Source organism: Euprymna scolopes, chromosome 28 (assembly GCF_053919585.1).
Source record: "Euprymna scolopes isolate OS-2025 chromosome 28, ASM5391958v1, whole genome shotgun sequence".
NCBI lineage: Eukaryota > Metazoa > Mollusca > Cephalopoda > Sepiida > Sepiolidae > Euprymna > Euprymna scolopes.
Window position 1 is genome coordinate 88,150,640 of NC_136509.1, and position 25,624 is coordinate 88,176,263.

The window sequence follows — 25,624 nt, forward strand, 5'->3', positions numbered from 1 at the left end:
AGAACTCGACGAAATCGCCATCTTAAAATCAAATTTGAGTTGTAGACTGATCGTGGTGCACCGGGAGGGAGCTCAAATGCCTTTCGCAGAGACTTAGTTAACAATACAATAGAGTCTACATTGCACTGTAGAAAATCTACTGCGAAGTTTATAAAATTATTTTTATATAAAATAGCTTCAATTAAAGTTTAAAATACAAAAGTCAAGTATCATACTTCAATTGTGCTCTAAATAGAAACATGCATTTCGAACGCGCACCTGTCACATCAAAAACCTATTGCTGATTTTATATGCATCGCCATAGTGGTTGTGCCGTGAGAATATCTTGAATAAGCTTAAAATGAAAAAGTCAAGTATCAAGGTGCAATTGTGCTTTAAACATAAACATTTTGAACGCGCTCCTGCTATATCAAAGAACCTATAGTTGGTTTCATATGTCGAGCATATTGACGTGTGTAATAATAAAACTTCTCAGATGTCCTTGTGAATTTAGGATGTGTAAAATGTTAACTTCTATCAAAATCGCTTGGTCCTCCTTTCATCGGATTATTTCAATTATCGATTTTTATAGAAGGAATACCGATACAAAACCTATACAAGAACACTGCTAGGCAATAATATATATTCGTGTAAAATTAAAAAAAAGGCTCAGTCGTTTTCGAGTACATAGGGAAACACCTCGTACACATAGACACACACAGACACAAATTGGCTTTGATATAATAGTCGAGACTTAGGGGGACAAAATATAGAGTGCTCTTGTCTTTATTCGGCTGTTAAACTCTGCCAAATGTGAGGGTATCTTTAATTTACTTGAGCGCAACTTTAAATTGATGATACATATATATATATATATATATATATATATATATATATATATATATATATATATACTAGCAAAGTACCCGTCGTTGAATGGGTTCAAAAAAAGCCTATAGAAAATGGACTCTGATTTATGAAAGTATGATAGTTTATGAAAAGGAAGGGTTGTAAAGAGATAGCTTCGAATTTGGGGTATCAAAACCAAAGCAAAAAATGATGAAAGTAAAAATAAAATAGGTAAACCCCATAATTTATTATACCATACGTGTTCACACTGAAACACTTATCACAATATTCTGTGGATCTATATTAAAAAACCTTGTTAAACTTTGTGACATATTTCCATTCTATGGAAGTCAGGTGCGAACGAACACCACATAATTTTATTATACCATATTTCTCCAAACTGAAACATAATTATCAAAGTATACTTACGCAGATGGATATGAAAACTCTTGATTAAATTTTGTGCCTATTTCCATTCTATGGGGGCCAGGAACGAACGCAGACCTCACAATTTTATTATACCATCCCTATTAATGTTAAAACATACTTATCAAAGTATTCTTATGTGCATCTATATAAAAAACAGTTGTAAACGTTTTCTTTTAAATTTTTAAATTTTTTATTTTCATAATTTGTGGACCAGGCGCGAACGCAGACCCCACAATTTTAATGAACCACTGTTCTGCCATATCAAACATACCCATTCCTGTGTCTCGATACGTCTTCTATCATTATATGTAATCAGTTTTTTAAAATAATCAACCATATAGGAGTCTATTCGTGACCAGACACACTCACACACACACATTCAGCTTTATATTATATATATATATGTATATATATATATATGTATATATATATGTATATATATGCATATGTACATATGCATATATATATGTATATATATGTATATATGCGTGTGTGTAAATATATACGTATATATATTTATACGTATATTATTTTTTAAATATAATTATCCACTGACACGTGTTTCGTCGTCTACGACTCATCAGAGTGGCTAAGTCGTAAACGACGAAACACGTGTCAGTGGAAAATTATATTTTAAAAATATTATATATATATATATATATATATATATATATATGACGCTCCCCATTTAGGGTGTACCAAATTGGTCAAAGGGAAAATTATTTATAGAGGATTAGAACAGTAGTCTAAAGAGCAGAGTGTATTTTAATGCGATAGTAAAATCACTAATGTAATTAAGATACAAGAAAAAACAGTGCTCGTTGTAATGCAGATATATAAAAAGCTCAATAGGCATATATATCCTTGATCTATTTAATATAATAAGATGATAGATAATTTATAATTGAAATTAAACATTAAAAATCAAAAATCGGTTTCATAAGGAGGAACACAACAAGTCAATAAATTGTACGATCGTTCCGGAGATGTTTTTATTGGGATATACATAAAGTCATCGGCAGTAATTTTAACATATAGTTTTTTGAAACAAACTCTAGTCATCAGCAAAACTATTGGGTGGGTTTTTTCAAAAGACATCAAACATAATCCCAGCATTTATTACGTTAGGCAGATGTATCTGGAAAATATTTAAATATAAAGGAAAATATTTACTTTTTGATGTTGATAAACAAAGATAAATTGAGAATAAAAATTAGAATAAAATCATAAAGTTAAATTGGGTTTAAATGTAAGGTTAAAATAAGATGTTTAAAAAAATTTAACAAAGATATATATATATATATATATATATATATATATATATATATATATATATATATATATATATATATATTGAGATTGTCGGACTGACTTCCTCAGCTTGGTTGTTATAGTCTCAACGTTTCGGCCGTTTTACCCTCCGGCTTTCGTCAGGTGTTTTGTATCGAACTGGGGAACCTAGTTCGATACATAACACCCAGTTTGATACAGAACACTTGACGAAAGCCGGAGGGCAAAACGGCCGAAACGTTGTGACTATAACAACCAAGATGAGAAAGTCAGTCCGACAATCTCAATAAATGAAAACACCTCATCTCAAAAATGCAGAAAATTACTCTCTCTCTCTCTCTCTCTCTCTCTCTCTATATATATATATATATATATATATATATATATATATATATATATATATATATATATACCTTATAATGGTTCGCCTTTTAAAATTGTTAAGTATCATCGTCAAAGCATTCATTATGATGGTAAATTGAATTAAATTATTCATTTTCCTAGCCAAATAAGATTATCACCCTTTGTTTTTGAAATATCTTATTAAATTTAAAATTCGGCGTTACTAACGTATTCAAACCGGTAGGATTATTTCATTGGCGTTCTTTTGCAATCTTCAAGCATTCATAAGCTACATTTACCATCCAAATGAATGCTTTGACGATGATACTTATAAATTTTAAAAGGCGAACCATTATAAAGTATAAGCCCAACATAAACAAATTCCTGATAAACCACCCTCTTAAGTAATACACTCTATCAAATCTCCATTACTAACGATTACTATCCCATTAACTGCTGTACACGAAATAACCCTTATCCCCGAGTGGCTTCCGGGCCTTTATAAGTGGTGATTATCATGTAAAAAAATATCGGTTGTATCGATTAGTTTCCTTGACGTAAATTAAATGAAACTCGCCTGATTATTAAAGAGTGCTCAATTCGGGACAGAGCTGGTATATAGTCTTTTTATTGTACAAACATTATTAATTACATATGTGCATACATGTTTCAGTGGAGTCCCAATCCAGGGACAACACTTTATAAGGAACAACAGACCAAAAAAAGAATTGATATTGACACGGGTGTCAAGATCACATCGGGTTTTATTAGATATTTGGGTGCGATCTATATTACAGGGGAAAATGGGGTGTATGATTTATGAATTCAAGTAGTAGGGCTTTTTCGGAGGTGTGTGGGGGAAAAGGGGGATGCTGTTTCCTATGATTAAGCTGTCATTAGTAGGGAGGTGTTAAGTGATTCTTTTAGATTGGGGTTATTTATTGCCCTTGATTCTCAATTTCCATATTCCTTAGGTTGATATAATGTAACCAATGCATACACACACACGCATATATTCACACACACCCACACACACACACACACACACACACATATATATATATATATATATATATATATATATATATATAGAGAGAGAGAGAGAGAGAGAGAGAGAGACCATTAACTCACTTTTAATACATAGCTATTAAATAAAATATTATACGCTATGAATAGTTTATCAGCAGTCAGTGAGATGACGATTGAAATGGCTAAAACAAATGAGTCGTTCTGTTAAACCAAAGATTCTTCTTATTCGCTGTTGCTGTTCAGAATATCCGGGGGCTATCTTGCTTTTATTACCGCTTGGCAATTTTCACAAGGAGACGTTTAGAAAATTATTACACTGGGAAGGGATACATATTTACAACCACTCACTTTGCGTCAATCGCTGTTATAATGTCGTTTCCAATGTATTAGTCTTGAATTTCTACCTCGCTAGGCGGTTTACGTATTCATATATCGCTAGTGTATAGCTCAGCAAGTTATCTAAGATATGGGCGTATCGTAATATGTATGTATATGGGCGTATCGTAATATGTATGTATATGGGCGTATCGTAATATGTATGTAATACATGCACTTCTGCGTCTCGTAGAGTTGTTTCTGGGCAAATGTGTATTTCAGCGGCGTAAATTAGTTGATAGACAAAAATTTATAAAAATTATTTATTTTTATATAAAACACATTGTTAGACCCTATGGCTGAAATAAAACCTGAAAAAAAATCAATTTTGATTATTTCTTCCACATTTATTGAGACTAAATGTACAACAATCGAGGCCGCCATCTTGTTTTGAAAATGTGGCCTTTCTAAGGCTTGCCAGATTGGGTTTTTCAGGTTAAATTTTGCCTTTCTACTCTCTTGCATTGAACCATAGTCGAGTTTTTATATATCCCATGCCTCTTCATATTGGTCGAAAGGAAGGAAAGAAAGTTCAATATGCTAGGCAGGGATGGTAGGCAGTACGTCCATCAAAGAAATATTCGGATATTTTAACCCTAGGTGCACATTTGCAACGTTGCAAGCTGGTCAGGTTCAGTTTCGGTATGTGGCGTTATTAATGCCAATAGTCCAGGGCCTATAGTTCGCTTGCAAGGTCGAATTAATTCGAACAAGTAGATTAATATGTTGACTGAGCATGTCCTACCCTGTTTTGGCCGAAATTTTTATGGTAATCATTTAAGATAATGCTTCCGTTCACACAACTGGTAATGTCAAGAGATTCCTGGAAGAATATGCTATTCCGTGTTTGGATTGGCCTGCACAATCTCCAGACCTCAATATTATCGAAAACGTATGGCATTACATCAAGCAACAGCAGCGCAATGATAAAATTTCAAATCTGGAAGAACTTTAGATAACAATTAAAGAGAAGTGGGGTGCCCTTTCGCCGGAATATTACCTCAGACTAATTGAAAAAATGCCCTAAAGATTGCTGGCTGTCAAATTGCAGAAGGGCTATTCTACTAAATATTAACTAGTTCATCGTGTTCCTGTTGTATTTCTTTTGTATTAATGTTTTACAATTAGATTTTTGCTTTCTAGATTTGAAGCTATTTTTTTAAAATGATGTGAACACTAGGGTAGTTTAATTAAAAGTCAAATATGAACAAGGAAAATGTTAGACAAATTAAAGGCTAATGAAATGATGTATAGGTTGTTAAAACAGTTACAGCTTAAGTTTGTTAAAACAGTTACAGCTTAAATTTGTTAAAACAGTTACAGCTTAAATTTGTTAAAACAGTTGCAGCTTAAATTTGTTAAAACAGTTACAGCTTAAATTTGTTAAAACAGTTGCAGCTTAAATTTGTTAAAACAGTTACAGTTAAGTTTGTTAAAACAGTTGCAGCTTAAATTTGTTAAAACAGTTACAGTTAAGTTTGTTAAAACAGTTGCAGCTTAAATTTGTTAAAACAGTTACAGCTTAAATTTGTTAAAACAGTTACAGCTTAAATTTGTTAAAACAGCTGCAGCTTAAATTTGTTAAAACAGTTACAGTTAAGTTTGATAAAACAGTTGCAGCTTAAATTTGTTAAAACAGTTGAAGCTTAAATTTGTTAAAACAGTTACAGCTTAAATTTGTTAAAACAGTTACAGCTTAAGTTTGTTAAAACAGTTGCAGCTTAAATTTGTTAAAACAGTTGCAGCTTAAATTTGTAAAAACAGTTGCAGCTTAAATTTGTTAAAACAGTTGCAGCTTAAATTTGTTAAAACAGTTGCAGCTTAAGTTTGTTAAAACAGTTGCAGCTTAAATTTGTTAAAACAGTTGCAGCTTAAGTTTGTTAAAACAGTTACAGCTTAAGTTTGTTAAAACAGTTGCAGCTTAAGTTTGTTAATACATTTACAGCTTAAATTTGTTGAAACAGTTGCAGCTTAAGTTTGTTAAAACAGTTGCAGCTTAAATTTGTTAAAACAGTTACAGCTTAAATTTGTTAAAACAGTTACAGCTTAAGTTTGTTAAAACAGTTGCAGCTTAAATTTGTTAAAACAGTTACAGCTTAAATTTGTTAAAACAGCTACAGCTTAAGTTTGTTAAAACAGTTGCAGCTTAAATTTGTTAAAACAGTTGCAGCTTAAATTTGTTAAAACAGCTGCAGCTTAAATTTGTTAAAACAGTTACAGCTAAAATTTGTTTAAACAGTTACAGCTTAAGTTGTTTAAAACAGTTGCAGCTTAAATTTGTTAAAACAGTTGCCGCTTTAATTTGTTAAAACAGTTACAGCTTAAATTTGTTAAAACAGTTGCAGCTTAAATTTGTTAAAACAGTTACAGCTTAAATTTGTTAAAACAGTTACAGCTTAAGTTTGTTAAAACAGTTGCAGCTTAAATTTGTTAAAACAGTTACAGCTTAAATTTGTTAAAACAGTTACAGCTTTAATGTGTTAAAACAGTTACACTTAAATTTGTTAAAACAGTTGCAGCTTTAATTTGTTAAAACAGTTATAGCTTAAATTTGTTTAAACAGTTACAGCTTAAGTGTGTTAAAACAGTAGCAGCTTAAATTTGTTAAAGCAGTTGTTGCTTAAATTTGTTAAAACGGTTACAGCTTAAATTTGTTAAAACAGTTGCAGCTTAAATTTGCGGTTTCTGGAAAAAATGACATGTGCAGACATTCTTTTTGGCGCCACTGTACGTTCTATGTTATTATCTTCTATCCTCTTTTTAATAAATAGGATCTCCCGATCACTGAATACGCAATTAAAAAATAATGTATAATAAAAAATATTATGTCGCTATTGGGTCGTACATGAAGCTAAAATATACTTTGTTAATCCTCTGGCTAGAATCCACGCATGGTATCGGTTCTGTTGAAAGATAGTATAATGATATCATGGGGTTTCCATTCGCGCCGGGCGTCCGTAAAATGGAAATATCTCACAGACCCTATAAGGATGCTGGAAATAAACTCTAATAATCAGATATATTCTGACACGACATTAACAAGATGACTTAGATAATTTATTTTACAGTTTTAACAAAAGGGCTAATATAATATTGCGTATTCCCATTCACGTCCACAGGATGCCGAGCAGCAATATAGTGCATATAGTGCATTTGAAAGATGCCGTCATGGCATTTACACAGGTCTTGCTAATATAGATGAAAAGTTTACCAAACATTTTTTTTTTAACTTGAAGGAACATTTTTTTCTTTTTTTTTTTTTAAATATTAGCCAAGTCTAATAAAAACTAAACTTTGTAAAGAAGCAATAAAAACAGTAACATGTCTGACTATCTAAATAACAATCCATTGTATTTTTGTTGTTTTTGACATAAAATCCCAGGTTGCTCGAATGGACTGCCTAAATATCACACGGATATAGATTCAAAAGGAGCTATTTTTCCTTGATTTGTAATGCTTTTGGTGTACCTTAATTTTTCCTGCCTTAATTTGTCATAAAATAATATTTAGTAAAATCCGGAATCTGTCGATACAATGATCTAACACTGATAACGTTGATTGCGATGGTTTGAATGGCTCCAGGAAACACCGAAGAAAATGCGGTAGTTAGATGCACACACTCATAAGGCGTTAAGTCAAAAAAGAACCTATGGGTGTCAGAAGCTTTTCCTAGATGGTGCGGGAGATACTGATCGAAATTGCACTGGCCTTTTGAAGCCGACTCTTCTGACTACTGCCCGTAAATTATCGTGGCCAGTGTCCGGCAATAAGGCCAGTGTCTCCAAGGATAGGAGAAACAAAAGGAAAGGGTGACGGGAGAGATAACATATAGCCGGGTCTAGTCGAATAAATGAAACTCATTTGGGTGTGTAGCCGGCATGTTTGCGTTTTTAAGATCCAATAATCGAATCAAAAAGTTCTATAATCTGATTAGACTGTCACGGAAATTAGACATTGGCACGTTGTTCGACTGCTTAATTAATGCCTGCCCGAAACAATGTCTCAAAGCGGGTAACTCACTATCTCGTGTGGATTTATAAACAGCTTAAGCAACATTTAAGTAACGTTTACAAGAAAATTGGCTGGCCTAACGCCAATTTCGTACTTCTCCATGTCTCATATTTTTACTTTAGGGTGGCAAATTGTCATAGCAAGGGATATGTCGTATAAAGCAAGATAATCTAAAATTATTTTCGATTGCCGGAACGCGGTTCATTCGAAATTATATACGTGACTAAAACATATATCTACATTTTGTTTCTCGTAGTCTATCTGTGTATTTTTCTAGTTTTATTCTCAGAAACTACTTGGCCGATCGGTCTGAAATTTCGTATGGACCTTTGTTAGGATAATGTGCATCGAATTAAGTATTATGTTATCCGTTTGATGCACATTTAGGGATTAATAAGATTAACTTGGATCAGTATTTAATTTTCACTTTTTCTTGGAAATTACTGAGACGAGTAAACCGAAATATTTTATGTACCTTGGTTATGTGTATGTGCAGCGGACTAAGTATTATGGTATCCGTTCGATGCGCAGTTAAGGAATAATAGGGTTTAGTATTTAATTCAAAATGATACACAAATCCCACCATATTTAACCTTCGATTTTGGCATAAAGACCTCATTCTAAACCAACGGGCAATAACTTTTGACCATTTTATCGAAAAAAATTATATAGCAGACCGATAATTCTTTTAATTAAAATGCTGAAATACTCGTTAGTTTATTGCAAAAATATCTGAGAAGTATAGTCATTACACTAAGGTAAATATTGCATTAAACATTAAGTATCAATTAATGCTGCTACAAAGAATGTGGGTTCCCTCTATCGAGCTAGAAAACTGCTCACGCCTGAGAGTATCCTATACCTCTACAAGGCCACTATTCGCCCACGCAAGCAGTACTGTTGCCACATCTGGGCTGCTGCATCTACCACTAGTCTCTCTCCCTCTTAGATAGGGTCCAAAAATGAATTGTCAATCTAATCGGTCCCACATTATCAACTAAGCTCCAGCCCCTGTCCCATCGCCGCAATGTTGCATCACTGTGCCTGTTTTACAAATATTTTAATGGAATGTGTTCTGATGAACTCGTTACATTTACACAACCTCGACGTACATATCCCCGACAAACCCGCTTAGCAATAAGATCTCACACTTTCATTGTTGACGTCCCTAAATGCCAGAAAGCCTTCTATTCTAATATTTTCTTCCCTCGAACAGCTGGACTTTGGAATTCCCTTCCTGTTGCCTACTTCCTTAACTGTACATATATGCAGAAGTTTAAATGTAACAAACAAATATTTTGTTAATCTTTTCTAGATTTGGACCGAAATAGTAGCCCTTACATCCAAATGGCGATATGCTCTGTAAGGGGTGAACATGAGTAAAAAAAAAAAAAAAAAAGATATAAAATTGAAAAATTTATCCCTATATATATAAAATGAACTCATTTTTCCGCTATGATTTTGACCTTAATAGGATTAAAAATTAAGACATTTCATACGAATGTAATATGCACAAACTGCAGCACAATATCTGAGGTGTGTTATAGGCATATTACCTCTCCACTTCCTCGATAATCGTAGATTCCTATATTTTTCTGCTGAGAGTTACCTGCCAAAATCGGTTACAATCAATGGAAGTAGTAAAATCTTTTCTCTCTAATTAATTCATCCTTCCTTTGCCACCCATTTACACCGTTGCGGGATCGTTCGCAAGGGACAGTTACGAATGAACGCCGGTTTCAGTTTTCTGTACTTCGTAGTTGCTTAAAAAAACTGGAATGGAATTTCACCGTGTCTTTCCGTTCTATGCTTCTTATTGGGTGAAACGCACCACGGAATTAACCGATAGCGACATTCCCACAAACATCAATTCTTTTCTCACGCTTGCTTTTACGTTGCTTAATTAACATTTTCCGCCAACATTTACACAAAAAAAAACGATTCTTTCCATTTTTTTCATAAAATAAACATATAAAACATCATTTCCGTTTTATTCCGTTTTGTAGTTGCTTCCAAAAACTAGAAGGGAATTTTCATTTCACTTTTCGTTCTATGCTTAACCGAATCGAAGGGTTATTTATGCCATTTTTTCGTTTTTTTTCATTTTGTAGTTGCTTAAAAAACTGGAATGGAATTTTATCGTTCCTTTTTTGTCTATGCTTTCCAATGGGTGATACGCACCATGGACTTAACCGAATCGAAAGGTTATTTCTGCCATTTCTTTTTTTTTTTTTTCTTTTTTCGTTTCGTAGTCGCTTAAAAAACTGGAATTGAATTTTAACATTCATTTTCGTTCTATGCTTTCTACTGGATGAAACGCACCATGGACTTAACCGAATCTAAGGGTTATTTATTCCATTTTTTTTTTCGCTTTTCGCTGTGTTTGTTTGTTTTTGTTTTTTCGGAACACGTCAATCATTCCCCCCCCCCTTAGTTTTGCTTTTTGTTTTTCAGGTTTCTTTTTTAAAGAAGTTTTACGATTGTTCGAATTTTTTTCCAATTTTTTAAAGAAGTTTAATATCGTTTTTTTTAATATTTAAACAGGGTCATTACTTCGCTTATTCTTTACTCCACCCCCCTTACACACACACACACACCTACAAACACCCGGACAACGCCAGGGACCCCCGCTAGTTTAATATAAAACATTAATGAGTATTCGTTTTAATCACTTCATGGCAGGGCCTTGAGAGTCTGTCCGTCAGAGCATGTGCCAACTCCGTGACCTTTTATCTGTCGGGCTGAGGTATTAAACCTTAATTATTGTAGAAGGTCAACCCTTCCAGGCTTTCCTTCTCTCTTTGGGAAGGAGTACTTTTATTTTATGGAAATAACTCTAGACACAGTGTAAAGCCACTTATGTAACTAACAAGACTAAGAAGAACGGAAGATGATTATTGCAAAAACCTACACATCACACATAGGCCCTTAACGTCGAGGACGACGATTGGCAAGGCGCTTCAGTCTTCTACAAGTAGTTGCCTGAAACGTCAAGCGCCGGGGCAGGGAAGTAGTGGATGAGTGCATGCCCAGAACAGAACATCCACCTCTGGACCCAACATTGCGGACCCCAGCGGAGCACAGGAGTGCGACAGCTGGAGCAGTGGTAGGTTGCCCCGCAGTACCCGCTAACTGGGTGTTGATCCCTGACCGTTGATCGTTCTTGATTCATCCGCTCAGAAACCTAGTAGTCTTGAAAAGATAGGTGCTCTGGATAGAAAGAAATCAGTCAGCAGAAAGAAACATCCGCAACAATCCTGTTCTCTAAAAAAAGAGAACTGGAATAGGAAGCTGTATTGGTTGGTTGTTTTTGTTTTACGGAATATCAGCCCTTTTCGAGTTATTTAATGCCGAATACAAAGATTTTCAAGAAAATTTTGTTAATAGAATATATTTGTTGTTTTGAAGTCGGTTTCTATCTAACCCATAGTTGGAAGCCTAACAGGTACTACAACTCCTGTTCAGAGTAGACCTGGGAGCAATGGTAATTAAAGGGTGGCTCCACACTCACCAAAGCCTGCAAGCTGGGGCCTCACCACTGGATATAGTTTAAGGCCATATCCAGGACCAGGAAGCTGTATTGTAATGATTTATAAAACAGCGAACCCATAAAGATCATCAGACCCTCGAGTCAAACAAAGAAAGGTGGCAATAAATCTAACACTTTTGAATACGAACTCATTCTACAATATCCACCATTATATAAAAGAAAGTTTGTATGTGCGTGCGTGTGTGTGAGAGTTCGTTCCATATGGACTCGAAAACAACGAGTCCGATTTTTATGAAATTTCACATGAAGGTAGAATATGTGCCTGGAAGTGTTCTTAGATAGGTTATGTATCGGGATGTCTTCGATAAATATCGATAATCGATAATCAAAATAATCCGATGAAAGAAAGAACAGATGACTTGGACCAAATTAACACTTTACACAGCCTAACACCAAAAATTCATTTGAGAAGTTTTATTGTCACACAAACCTAAAGGCCCGAAATGTAAAATAAACAGCAGGTTCTTCCATATGACAGGGGCGCGTTCGAAATTAATGTTTCTGTTTAAAGTACAATCGCACCGTGATACCTGAGATTTCCATTATAAACTTAAAATCAAGCCATTACTACCGCACAGGCAGTAAGGCCAGGCGCATAAAATCAACAGTAGTTTTTTTAATATGACAAGGGCGGTCTAAATTACGTTAAGATACCCGAGTTCGGGAAGACAAGATACGCCTGAAGAAGGTCGGAGATTGAATCGACCGAAACGTTGTGGAAATAATACTCAAGATGAGAACCACTACTTTTGAGGTGCTCGATTTTTTTTTTTATTACAAGCGTTCGCATAACGCTAAGCAAACAGCAGGCGAGATCATTTACGACAATGTTCGACCCCCAAGACTGGGGTTTAACATAGTCATCTACAGGTAGATTATTTTTCCCTATCACATCTCTTCAAGTATTCTCTAGCTTGTAATCCTCTATATTATATTTCGTTAAGTCGTAGTAATTTATTGACTTCAAGTAATGCCTTTTTATCCTAAATTTACATTTAAAAAGTTGCAGTCATCTCATTATGCATTGCCGATGATTATATGAACATCTTGACAGTAGAGATTAATCACTAAATTCTTATTATTTTATTTTATTTATTTATTAATATAAATTAATTAAACTCAAGCATAAATTTTGGAAAATTGCTTTTTTTTAACATAAAATCAAAATAACTTTCATCTTGTATTACGTTGATTAATCGGACTATTATTCTTTTCTTGTGTGTTATTAGTGCAACGTTTCAACCTTCTTCAGGTGTTGAGAACATACTTATTTTCCTACTCTGCATTACAAGGATTTGAACCGTTTGTTTGAGGGTGGGTCCGTAAATCATAAAGAAGGTTCAAATCATCAGGGCTCACTAAGATATTTGTTAAAAATATTCTATGGCTCAATTGTTTCGGGATATCTATACTATTTGTTAATATTAGTGAACACTTTTTTTCACTAATATTAATTAATAGTATAGATATAAACATTGCACATATGGTTTAACTGAGCCTACCCCGCGGGTTATTGGTGAAAGTTTACAACTATAAACTGGATGGATCAGCCCCTGACTTTGGATGGTTACTAGTCTAACCGTATTAAGGGGATGTGATACAAGGAAACTCTTTGGCTGTGAATATTTATATACTGGGGTTCTTTAGATGTGACGAAGTTTACATTAACATTTTTCTTTCCACATTTGGCAACTATTGTTTTTGTTTTTTTTTTAGTTCGGTTGTGTATACCAATTCATCGTATCGTGTCAGCAAGACTAAGCAACATACAATACAACGCGTGATACGATCAATTTACTGAGAGAAACATTTGATGTACGAATAATTTCACAAAACGGACCTGTAAACCCTCACCTCGTCTGGACCAGTTAGTCTCATTACATTATTTTCTTTGTAAAGTCCCATATTTACGCTGATAAACCAGATACAATAGACCCAATTCGGAGGCAACATTTGACATTTTATTGTAAAAATAGAGAATAAATTAATGCATGAAGTAGATTAAGCCATATACACGTTTGTCATTCAATAAACGACAAAACTGACAAACAACTAAATTTCACCCCTTCACAGTAGAGATCCCTAGGTGTAAGAAAGCATTATACTTCAATAGTTTCTTACCAAGAATAGCTAGACTTTGGAACTCCCTTCCAGAATTCTGCTTTCCCAACCGTACTGATATGGAGAAGTTCAAGTGTAATGTGAACAAACATCTTACTACTAATCTCCCTTCATAATGCCCCCGCAACTTATGTCCCCGATAGTAGCTCCTACTTCAAAGTGGCACTGTGCCTTGTTTGGGGTGAAAATTGAATTTAAAACAACTTGTTCCTCCCGAAAGCTGAAGAGAAAGGCTTGTGAGGATAAAATTCCTAGGGCCACTAAGAATATTTGTATCAGTCCCAGGGCAAAACGGCTGACAAAATGGCTAACAAAATGGCTAACAAAATGGCTAACAAAACGGCTAACAAAATGGCTCAATTTCTGCCGGGCTGATTGCCGAACCGTTGGACGTCATGATCGTGAAAAATCCCCACGAGGGTTTTAACTTGGACGTTTTATATTTTTGTGAGTGAATGGGTAAATCGCCATAACAATTAGTGAAATATTTTTTCTTTACATAGGCATCATAACTTATCAAGTCCCAGAGACCACTCAAGGATAAGGATTAAGAGTGTACAGTAGTCAATTGTTAGTAATAGAAATTAGGTAAATTTATTAACTAAGTTGAACAGCTCATTAAAAACTTGTTTACGTCGGACTTGTAGTCAGCTGGAAAGCAGGAAACGGAAGACAATTCTACAGGCGTGCAGTTCTAAGAAAGAAGCTTTGTTTATGGAATCTCCGTTTAGGTTTGGGCACAGATAAAGAGTGGGGGGAATTATTGATAGTGTTTTCAGCTAGACGAGTGTTTCTTGTGGAAGTTTGGCAAGGGGGGACCATAGATTAAAGCTCAGTCGAGCACTTGCCATGAAAATAACGATAAAGAAAAGACAAACTCGCAACATCACTTCTGTGAGATAGAGGTTGCAGAGAAGAGAAAAGGACATCTACGAGGCTACGAAGTCTATTTTGAACTCTATCAAGGCAGGACAAGTCTTTTCTAGCAGCTCCTGTCCAAATGTGGCAACAGTACTCCATCCTTGGACGTACCTGGCTCTTATATAGATAGAGAATTGCGTCAGCAGTAAGATATTTACTGGATCAATAGAAGGATCCTACCATTTTTCCAGCGGCCTTGGCAACAGATTTAATGTATGTGTTCCTTTTCAGCTCAGGAGTAACGGTCAAGCCCAGAAGCTTATCAAAACATGAGGCCTCACCAAGACGAGAGCCATGCATTTCAATTGATACCAGATAGGGATCAGAAGGTTTATGATGTAAAGATAGAATTTTGGTTTTAGATGCATTAAAAGTAACCAGCCAATCCTTTTCCCATTGTACCATGTGCTCAAGATCAGAGGAGAGAGAATCGGAGAGAACTTGGTCGTTTACGATCTTAGATGTGCTACCATATATAGTAGTGTCATAAAAGTAAGTTGTTAGTAACAACCACCGGAGGTGAGATATCAAAGGTTTTTTTTTGTTTGTCCCAGAGGACCATCAAGCGGACAGGCGCATCTTAGAGCAAAAAAAAAAAAGAAGATAAATCTGGAGATATAATGTACACCTCCGCAGCGCATGTAAGAAGAAACTCGTATGAAACTGTCTAAAACGGTTCTCATTAAGATGGTGAAAGGGCTAGTAGGACACACTATAGAGAAAGTGATTACTGGGTAATATAAGGTGTTGGAAAGGAGATCTCCGGAATGCTACAAAAAAAAAAAAAAAAAAGCGAATCGAGAGATGTAAGAAAGAAAGAAAGAAACAAACAAACAAAAAAGTTGAGTGACGTGTTAAACCAGTAAATTCGAATGAGGATTCGAGTGATTAACCGAGTCGAATGCGAAACAGGGAGGGAGTTAAATACGTCATACCTTGCGTTGCTCGGGGGGTTATGGACTGATTGAAAGTGGACAGTTAGTTGTGCAAGCTGGTTGCCTAATTGATTCGTCCTCGTTTTCTCTCCACTATTAATCTCTCTCTATCTATCACTATCTCGGTTTCTTTCTCTGAGGTGTCGATCTGGAAAAGGTTAAAGGTCAAAATAACCAGCAGGAGATAGTTGATCATTAATCACAGCGTTAGGCATGTGTTTGTTAATCATGTTTTTGCTGCATTCTTTAATCAAAGTGCGACCAAAAGGAGGAGAAATATTAGAATGGTGATACTACTACTAATACTAATACTACTACTAATATTACTACTACTAATAATAATAATATTAATAACGACAACAACAACAATAATAAATATGGTCTTGGATATGACCTTAAACTATATTCAGTGGTGAGGCTCCAGCTTGCGGGCTTTGGGGAGTGTGGAGTCACCCTTTAATTGCCATTGCTCCCAGGTCCACTCTGACCCGGAGTGGTAGTACCTGTTAGGGTCCAAAGTATGGGTTAAATAGAAACCGACTTGAAAACAACAAATATATTCTATTAAAATTTTTTCTTGAAAATCTTTGGATTCGGCATTAAATAAGCTGAAAAGTGTTGATATGCCGTAAAACAAAACCAACCAACCAACCAACAACAACTATAACGCTCACATCGTATGAATCCAATAGTTTCTATTGTTGGCATTGTTTTATTTCGATGTTTTTCTAGTCAGAATACTTTCTAGCAATAAATCTGGTACTTACGAGAGTGACCATGAAAAAATTGCAGACATTATTTTTTATGGAACGAACCGTATTCGAACTTCGAACACTAAGCTCATCAGTTAGTGTCGTTTACCACTTGACCAACCACTCTCCGATAATAACATTAATAATAATAATAATAATAATAATAATAATAATAATAATAATAATAACAATTAATTAATTAAATAATTAACCTTAATTTATTTAACACTTATATGAATAAAAATTCAGAAAACATACAAAAGTCCACCCAAGTTAAAACATTAGACGAAAAATGGCCCACCCTCTCAAAAATGAACAGTAAAATGGTCAAATAGAATTTAGCCGGTCGTTATCTGATAATAGCACGGCTATTGACTGGTGTAAACAAAAGACGGAACAATAAAAAATCTGAATGATTTTATAGCAAATTTAGTACAATGTTCTGTACATACACTAGTGGTTCGTACTTTCGCGTACTATCAGTACAGGGAATCATGATTACCGCCGATCAGGAGATTCAAACCCGAACACGAAGCCATCTCTGACACCATTAGCAAGGGAGAACAACTAGATTAACGTTAACTGCGGCAATAAATATCGTTGAAATTAACATTTATATAAATCGTAAATCTCATTTAAAAAGGCCGAGAGTGACCTTGTGATTTTAATATCACGATCTGCGCACGTGAGCTAAAAGTACTAACTTAAATTTCAACGTAAAATGCTAGACGATAAGAAACGAGTTCTTAAAGGGCAGACATTATATATATATATATATATACATATATATATATATATATATATATATATATATATATATATATATATATACAGTGTTGGGACGATTAATTGAAATCGGAATCGTGAATCGTAAAAATCGAAACTTTTGGGGGTATTGGAATCGACAAAATTTGTGCCTATTTTGCAATACCAAAAACCGATTTCTTAAACTATCTGGTAATTTAGAAGAACAGCCAACAAACAACTACACGAAAAAAATAAATATATACAAGAAATAAATGTTATCGTAGATAATAAAAGTTAATTTTTTACCTACCTGGCTCATTAGTTTTGGTTTTCAATGGGTGTTATTGCTTTTTATTTAATCTAAAAAAAAATGCCGTTTATCAGAACGGATTTAAAAAAAATGGTTGCATCTTCTTCTTTGAAAGAAGAAGCAAGCATCGTTTTCACTTCAAGGTTTACAGGTACTTTTAATTTTGGGGGTATTTTTTTCATAAGAGTACCCAGCGTAGTATGAACACCCCAACTTCCCAATGTTAAGAACTGCTTAGCTTTATTTTCAAATTTTGATTTTAGTTTAAGAAAAATCTTCTACTGCTGGTAATACTTATAAAATAATAAATATTTATTGATTAAAACTCTTATTAAGAATAAATTAAATAGTTCACTCCCAAACAGATTTGTTTCTACACTTGAGAAAATATATGCACATTCGAGATGTGATTTTACAGTAACCAGGGCAAATAAACATTTTAGAGTTAAATATTCAGAGATTAATAAAGAATCAGAATCGGAATCGGTAATTGTATCGGAATCTGGAATTATGTACGGAATCGTCCTATCAGTAATATATATATATGTGTGTGTGTGTGTGTGTGTGTGTGCGTGTGTGTGTGTGTGAGAGAGAGAGAGAGAGAGAGATGACATCAATTCCCTGCGTTAGCCTGACGAGTCTTTATGAGAATAAAATGCTGAAAGTCGCCATGTATACATTTAGCTGTATTATATATATATATATATATATATATATATATATATAGCCAGTAGAGTTTAGTTTCCTAGAAGTACATCCAATGAAACAACACGTGTCTACCAAAATAGTGCTCAATGAGTGAACAGAGCAGGTATATTAATTTTATTTATACAAACATTAATGGCTACATATGTGCATACATGTTTCTGCAATCACCCACGTTGGGGGATTACGTCTTCAGGCCAAGAACTACCTTCAAAAAGACGTAATCCCCCAACGTGGGTGATTGCAGAAACATGTATGCACATATGTAGCCATTAATGTTTGTATAAATAAAATTAATATATATATATATATATATATATATATATATATATTTAATTACCTTCATCACTCCAATCAATATATATATATATATATATATATATATATATATATATATATATATATATATATAAACTAATGATAATAATACATTCCGTTTGTTCGATAAAATTCGTAAACATTCACTAATCTCGAAAGTCTCCGGTAGGGACTGGGAATTAATAACGTAAATAATGGATTTTTCTTGAATAGCTATTTTTAACAAGTGCCACAACTGTCGTATGATTCACTAATTCTCGAGAGCTGGTAACTGCATCAACTGATTTTACAAGTACCTCTCTGTTCTTTCTAATTAGCATAAACTCACTCATCCAGTTATAACGACTATAAACAGTTTTTCCCTACTCTTAATCGGTGCCTAAATCTAAACGCAAGTTCCACGAACAAAGCTTCTTTTCTAGACCTGCCCGCCTGTGGAACTCTGTTCCGTTTTCCTGCTTTCCAACCGGCTACAATAGGTTTGTTTTCAAATTCAAATTGAGCCTCCCCCCCATCCTGCAAAAAATTATTCTATTTCTACCCCAAACTATGAATAGTGAAAGATTGCATACAAGTACTGCACCGATTGTTTTGCATTGTAATAATACTTCTTCTTTTTGGGGGCGATTACAACTTTCGTATTTTTATCCGGTCTTTTATTTTTGTAATTGTTAGGGGGTATCAATGATAGTGTTCAATATCCTTATTATAGTCAAAACTGAACTTTATTGATACTCGGACAACGCCGAGTATCTATGATAGTTATATATTATTCTTGTAAGAATTAGAGGTCATCTGCACGATTACCGTTTTTATTCCGCGTCCGGTTGCTTAACTCCATGTTAATAATGTTTTTTTCTTAGTCTAAATAAAAACGTTTTTATTTAGAAACGCCAAACATAACATAGGGAGAGAGAGAGAGAGAGAGAGAGAGAGAGAGAGAGAGAGAGAGAGAGAGAGAGAGAGAGCTTTTACCTATTCTGTACTATCACCTAACAAGTTAACAAACAAAAACATGGTATAAATTACTTAAAAAAAAAAAAAAAAGAGAAGCCGGAAGTTAACCGAAACAATAATTTTAAAGACAATCTAATTATATATCAGCAATAAAGTGCAGGCAATTGAATACAAAAAAGTTACTTTATAATCAGACTATAAATATAAACAGATTCTAACGTTGACATTTAAATGTTTCCAACTTTGGCAAATATTAAGCAGATATTCGGAAACTGTAATCAGTGATTTCATAACAAAAAATAAATATCGTGCAATTCGTATTTTATATTCAATGAGAGGATATAAAAAGACAGATTCGCGTAAGAGTATTTTGTTTTAATTCAATAAAAGATTTTTTTTTTAAATTGAAAACAAAGCAAGAAATTTATTTTCCGAAATATAAAAATATATTCGATTGTTTATTTACGGATAGATTTCCAGCCACCAGCAATCTTTATAGCTGGTTTTATTTTATTTTATTCTTGTTTATCTGGTATTCTTTTTTAGTTGGTTCCGACTCTACCGTTTTTTGACGCATCACGAAGAATTAAGCATTCGTGTTAATCGTCATAATTGTTTCGTTTGAAAAGCCTAAAAATATCGCTGTTTTCATACAATGGGAAAATATTATCGAGGAAATAAAGACAGAGATTATATAAAGAAAATAAAAGAACACATGTGGAATTACTGCATTTAGTTTTTTAAAAAATATTTAGGAAAGAAAAAAAAAGCATAAATGCCAACTAAGAAAAAAATGTAGACGTTAACGTTGATCATTATTATTTCCTAAGAAAAACTTGATAAAACTTTGTCGTTTTATGAAAATTAATGCTTTAGTTTGAAAAAAAAAATGTCAAAAGAGTTTACGTGGCATGGGATAACTATGAGAGTAAAGATACGATTTTTTGTTAGATGTATGAGATATATATATATATATATATATATATATATATATATATATATATATATATATACAGGGTGGTCAAAAAGTCAGGTAACATTTTAAAGAAAAACGATATTAGTAATACACGTATATTTAAGTACCATACATTGAAATATAAAATGAAACAAACATGAAATATGTTTATTTTGTTAATTGTCGTCCATTTCTCTCTATCAATCGCTGGAAGCGATTAACCACTGATTGTGTAACACGTGTAATCATGTCAGCTGATATCCGCGCAATCTCCTCTTCAATAAATAACTTTAAAGACGGTATTGTATCAGGCTTCTTGCCATAAACGCTATCCTTTACATAGCCCCAAAGCCAGAAATCAGGAGGGGTAGTTTATATATTACACTCAAATATTTAAACAAATAATATTAAACGAATAGAGATTATAATGGATCATATTGATTTTCTACCTTTAACATGTTACCTGACTTTTTGACCACCCTGTATATACATATACACACGCGCGTGTGTGTGTGTGTGTGTGCGTACGTTTTCAAGAAAGACAAACAGGAAAAGCATTATCGGACAGTTTTCATTACTTCTATGTTGCTACGTAGTATTTAATACTTCTTAGTTGAGCCAATCTGCAGTTTAATTAACCGGTGTTTCCGTAAGTAAACCGTTGACATTTATGGTATAACAGTGAAACAAAAAACCCAAATGTTTTGTCTTTTCATATGTTCCTATCCGATTCAATGTTTTGCTCTCTCTCTCTCTCTCTCTCTCTCTCTCTCACTCTCTCTCTCTCTCCACACACACACGCACACACACACACACGCGCGCACACATACGGCTTTGTTCTATTTCAGAACGAAAAAAGGCGTTGGAAATTCTGAAATAAAACGAAGTCATTTTTTCATTATAACAAATATATTTTCAAATATTGTACTGGTACTTTCCATTCAGTCAAAAGAAATCTTAACATAAAGACAAAACGTTGGTGACTATATAACTTGCTTACTCTCGGTTTCATCTCTCTATCCCGTCGGTATACTATTTCTATTATATATTATATATATATTATATATATATATATATATTATATATTATATATATATATATATAATGACATATGGCAGAGTGGCCCTCTCTCTCTCTCTCTCTATATATATATATATATATATATATATATATATATGTTTTCTAAGATTAATACCTTTTCCATGTTCATTTGTTATATCAATCCATCTCTCTCTCTCTCTCTCTCTCTCTCTCTCTCTCTCTCTCTCTCTCTCCATATATATATATATAGGGAGAGAGAGAGAGAGAGAGAAAGATGGATTGATATAACAAATGAACATGGAAAAGGTATTAATCTTAGAAAACAAACTTATAAAGCTGTACCCTTTTAATGCGAACTTTCCCTGATGACAATAATTTAGCTTCGAAATGCACATGGCCTAGAGAGTTTCTTTTCCATTTCCTTGTCCTCATTAATCTGATGATATAATGAAGTTCTATGTAACTTCTTTTATTCTTCAACTAATAAATTTAATTGAATATATATATATATATATATATATATATATATATATATATATATATATATATATATATATATATATATAAAGCTGAACGCCTGTGTGTGGGTCTGGTCACGAATAGGATCCTATATGGTTGACTATTATAGAAATCTGATCACATATAATGATAGAAAATGTATCCAGACACAGGAATGGGCATGTTCGATCTGGCATAATGATGATTCATTAAAATTTTGGGGTTTGCGTACACACCTGGTCCACAAAGTATGGAAATAAAAAATTAAAAAATTAAAAAAAAACGTTTACAAGTTTTTTTGATATAGATGTATATAAGAATACTTATGGGATAAGGACAATAATAATAGGGATGGTATAATAAAATTATGAGGTCTGCGTTCGCACCTGGCCTCCATAGAATGGAAATAGGCACAACTTTAATCAAGACTTTTCATATCTATCTGTGTAAGTATATTTTGATAATTATGTTTCAGTTTGAAGAAATGTGGTATAATAACATTATGGGGTGTTTTTTCGCGCCTGACCTCCATAGAATGGAAATATGTCACAAAGTTTAACAAGCTGTTTTAATATAGATCCACAAAATATTGTGATAAGCTTTTCAGTGTGAATAGGTATGGTGTAATAAATTATGGGTTTATCTATTTTATTTTTACTTTCATTATATTTTGCTTTGGTTTGATACCCCCAAATTCAAAGCTATCTCTTTATAACCCTTCCTTTTCATAACCTATCATACTTTCCTAAATCAAAGTCCATTTTCTGTAGGCTGTTTTTGCACTCAGTCAACGACGGGTACTTTTGCGAGTGTATATATATATATATATATATATATATATATATATATATCCATACATATACATATATATTAATATGAAGAAAATTACTAATTACATATGTGTGTATGTCTATGTGCTTCATGTGTAAAAAGAGACTTGCAAAGTGCTCGATTATACAGCAAAATCAATATAAATACGTATATATTTATTTTAAAGCTTTAAAGAAGGCCAGAAAACATCGACACCGTTAGTTTCATATTCAATTGGGACGAGGGCAATCTATAGTGAAAAAAATATTGAAATGTTTTCAGCCTCTTTATCATCCTTTGTTTCAAGTATAGCTATCGCACGCTTTCATTCTATAATTTCAGTTCGCTATTTATTTACTTTTTTTGTTATTTATTATTTTTAAAAGTTTATATTAATTTTTATGTACTTTTATGCAATTATATATTTATTTTAGCTTTTGTAACTTCTGGGTTTTATGTGGTCGCAGTTCTGGGCAAATCTTGTCTTCAAAGGGGTCATTCGCTTTATGAAATACTTTATATGGTAACGATAATTTGACATAAACAAGGGAGATTACTCTTACATTTGGTATTATATCAAAAAACGTTATTTTGTAATTTTTATCCGTCGGTCTCGATGTTGCATTTATTTTTCCTCTACAAATTGAACGTTTTTTAACTAAATTTCATTGCAGCATTACGAAATGATTATATAATGTTATAAATGAAATTTAAAAAATAATCTTAATGCTGCAATATTTTAAGTTATTATTTTATTATATTTTTACTAGAATATCTTGTCCGTTTCTTTTCCAGTTTTAACAACTAGTCCTTTACTTTTCAATGTTTTAGCTTAACCGTATTACTTTTCATGCTTGGATTTTTCTATTGTAATCTATGAGTTTTCCAGGCTTTCGGTAAATTCACTTGTTCTTTGTTTAATTTCAGTTTTTTTTGCCCCAATCAACATAACATACGCATATATATATATATATATATATATAAAACAATGTATGGCACTCGTCTGCTTTCAATAAAATCCTTCAATTATCTCCATTTCATTCCTTCATTCTCTCTGTTTCACTTTGTTTCATCTCTTTTCGCAAGAGCGGTGAATTTCTGAAGCGACGTGGTTGCTATGGAAACCAGTCATAAAAAAACGTCGCTCTCTTACCTTACGTTTTTTGTTTTGTTTTTTACGATTTTGGAACCCAGTAAATTCATCCTATCTTTTGTTTTACTGAACGAAAATTGAATTTTTCTTCACAACATAGCAAAGAAGGTGAACTATAAACTGTAATAATTGTTTGAAATTTTGTCAAAAAATGAGTGAACGGTGAAACTTTAAAGCAGTTCTAAATGACTAAAACTGTCATTAAACCATATATTCCAACACGGTAGATGTAATAGTAGCCCAGAGGAGGAACAATCTTTTATTGTTTAAATTACTTGTAGCATTTTTTAAATTACTGGTAGTGTTATAAAAGATGCCGGAAGTGCGTCCCGTTGACATCTATGCATTTTTGTGCACGTAAATGAAACATGAAGCCCTACCAGACCCAAAAGAAACACTCCCCCAGGGTTCGAACCTTGGTAGAAAAAACTGGGTGACTCTAAATAGAGCCAGAGCCAAAGTAGGCAAACCAAAAGACAATCTCCACAAGTGGGGCCTAGACACCTCACCTTTATGTCCATATGGAGAGGTACAAACGATGCACCACCTTAGAGAAAACTGCCGATTGGGTTCTCATTGCTCAAACCTAGACCTTAAGGAGGTAAACAGCACCGCCATGCGATGGGTTAATTTCTATTGCGATAAGGTATGATGATGTGCACGTTTGACAACGTTTGCAGATACTTCCTGTAGATATTCTCTGGTAATGTTCTCCTTTAGTTGGTCTAGATTGTGAGGATTATTTGCACAATTTTTTTGTTTTAAAGTCCCCCAAAGATTAAAAAAAAATCATATGATGACAAGTCTGGAAAGCAAAACAGTAGCATTCAAAGCTGGTGTCGTTACCACTGTAAAAAAGATTACACGTATAGGAACTGATTAAAAATAAACTAAGATGAATATAAAGAAAATGTGTAACGATTTTCTTTTTCAATTTTGACCCATTTTTGAACCCCTTTAACCAGCGAAACACTCATAAAAGAACGGTCAATAGAAAATCCAACATTTGAGGTCCTTAATCAACGCTCTGTGACCTTTAGTTTCGGAAAGGATAAAGTTTGCAAATATGGAGACAGACAGATAACCATACTACCTTTTATACATTAGATTAGCGGGGGTGGACAACTTTGCCCATTCGTAAAATACGCTTCCATATGATATTTTAACTTGCCCAGATTTCCTATATATTATTATAGAGTTGTCACTTCAATAGTAAATATATATATATATATATATATATATATATATATATATATAGTAAGTTATGAAAACATATATATGGCAGTTAAGCTACGTAGGATATTGTGTGTTTCATTCTCGTGAGTATTTGTCAGACATATACTAAGAGTTGTAGTCATCTATCATTTTTGTATAAACATATTGTATTGAATTTGCTAGTTAGCCAATCAGCTTCTAAGATGTAACCGCTTCAATCGTAATCAGCCAATGTGCAGGCACTTACAGGACAAAGGCACAGTTGATCTCACGTTAACCCTCTCTGTTGTGTGTTTTATGGGAAAAAGGTTAGTTATATCCTTTTGTGTATA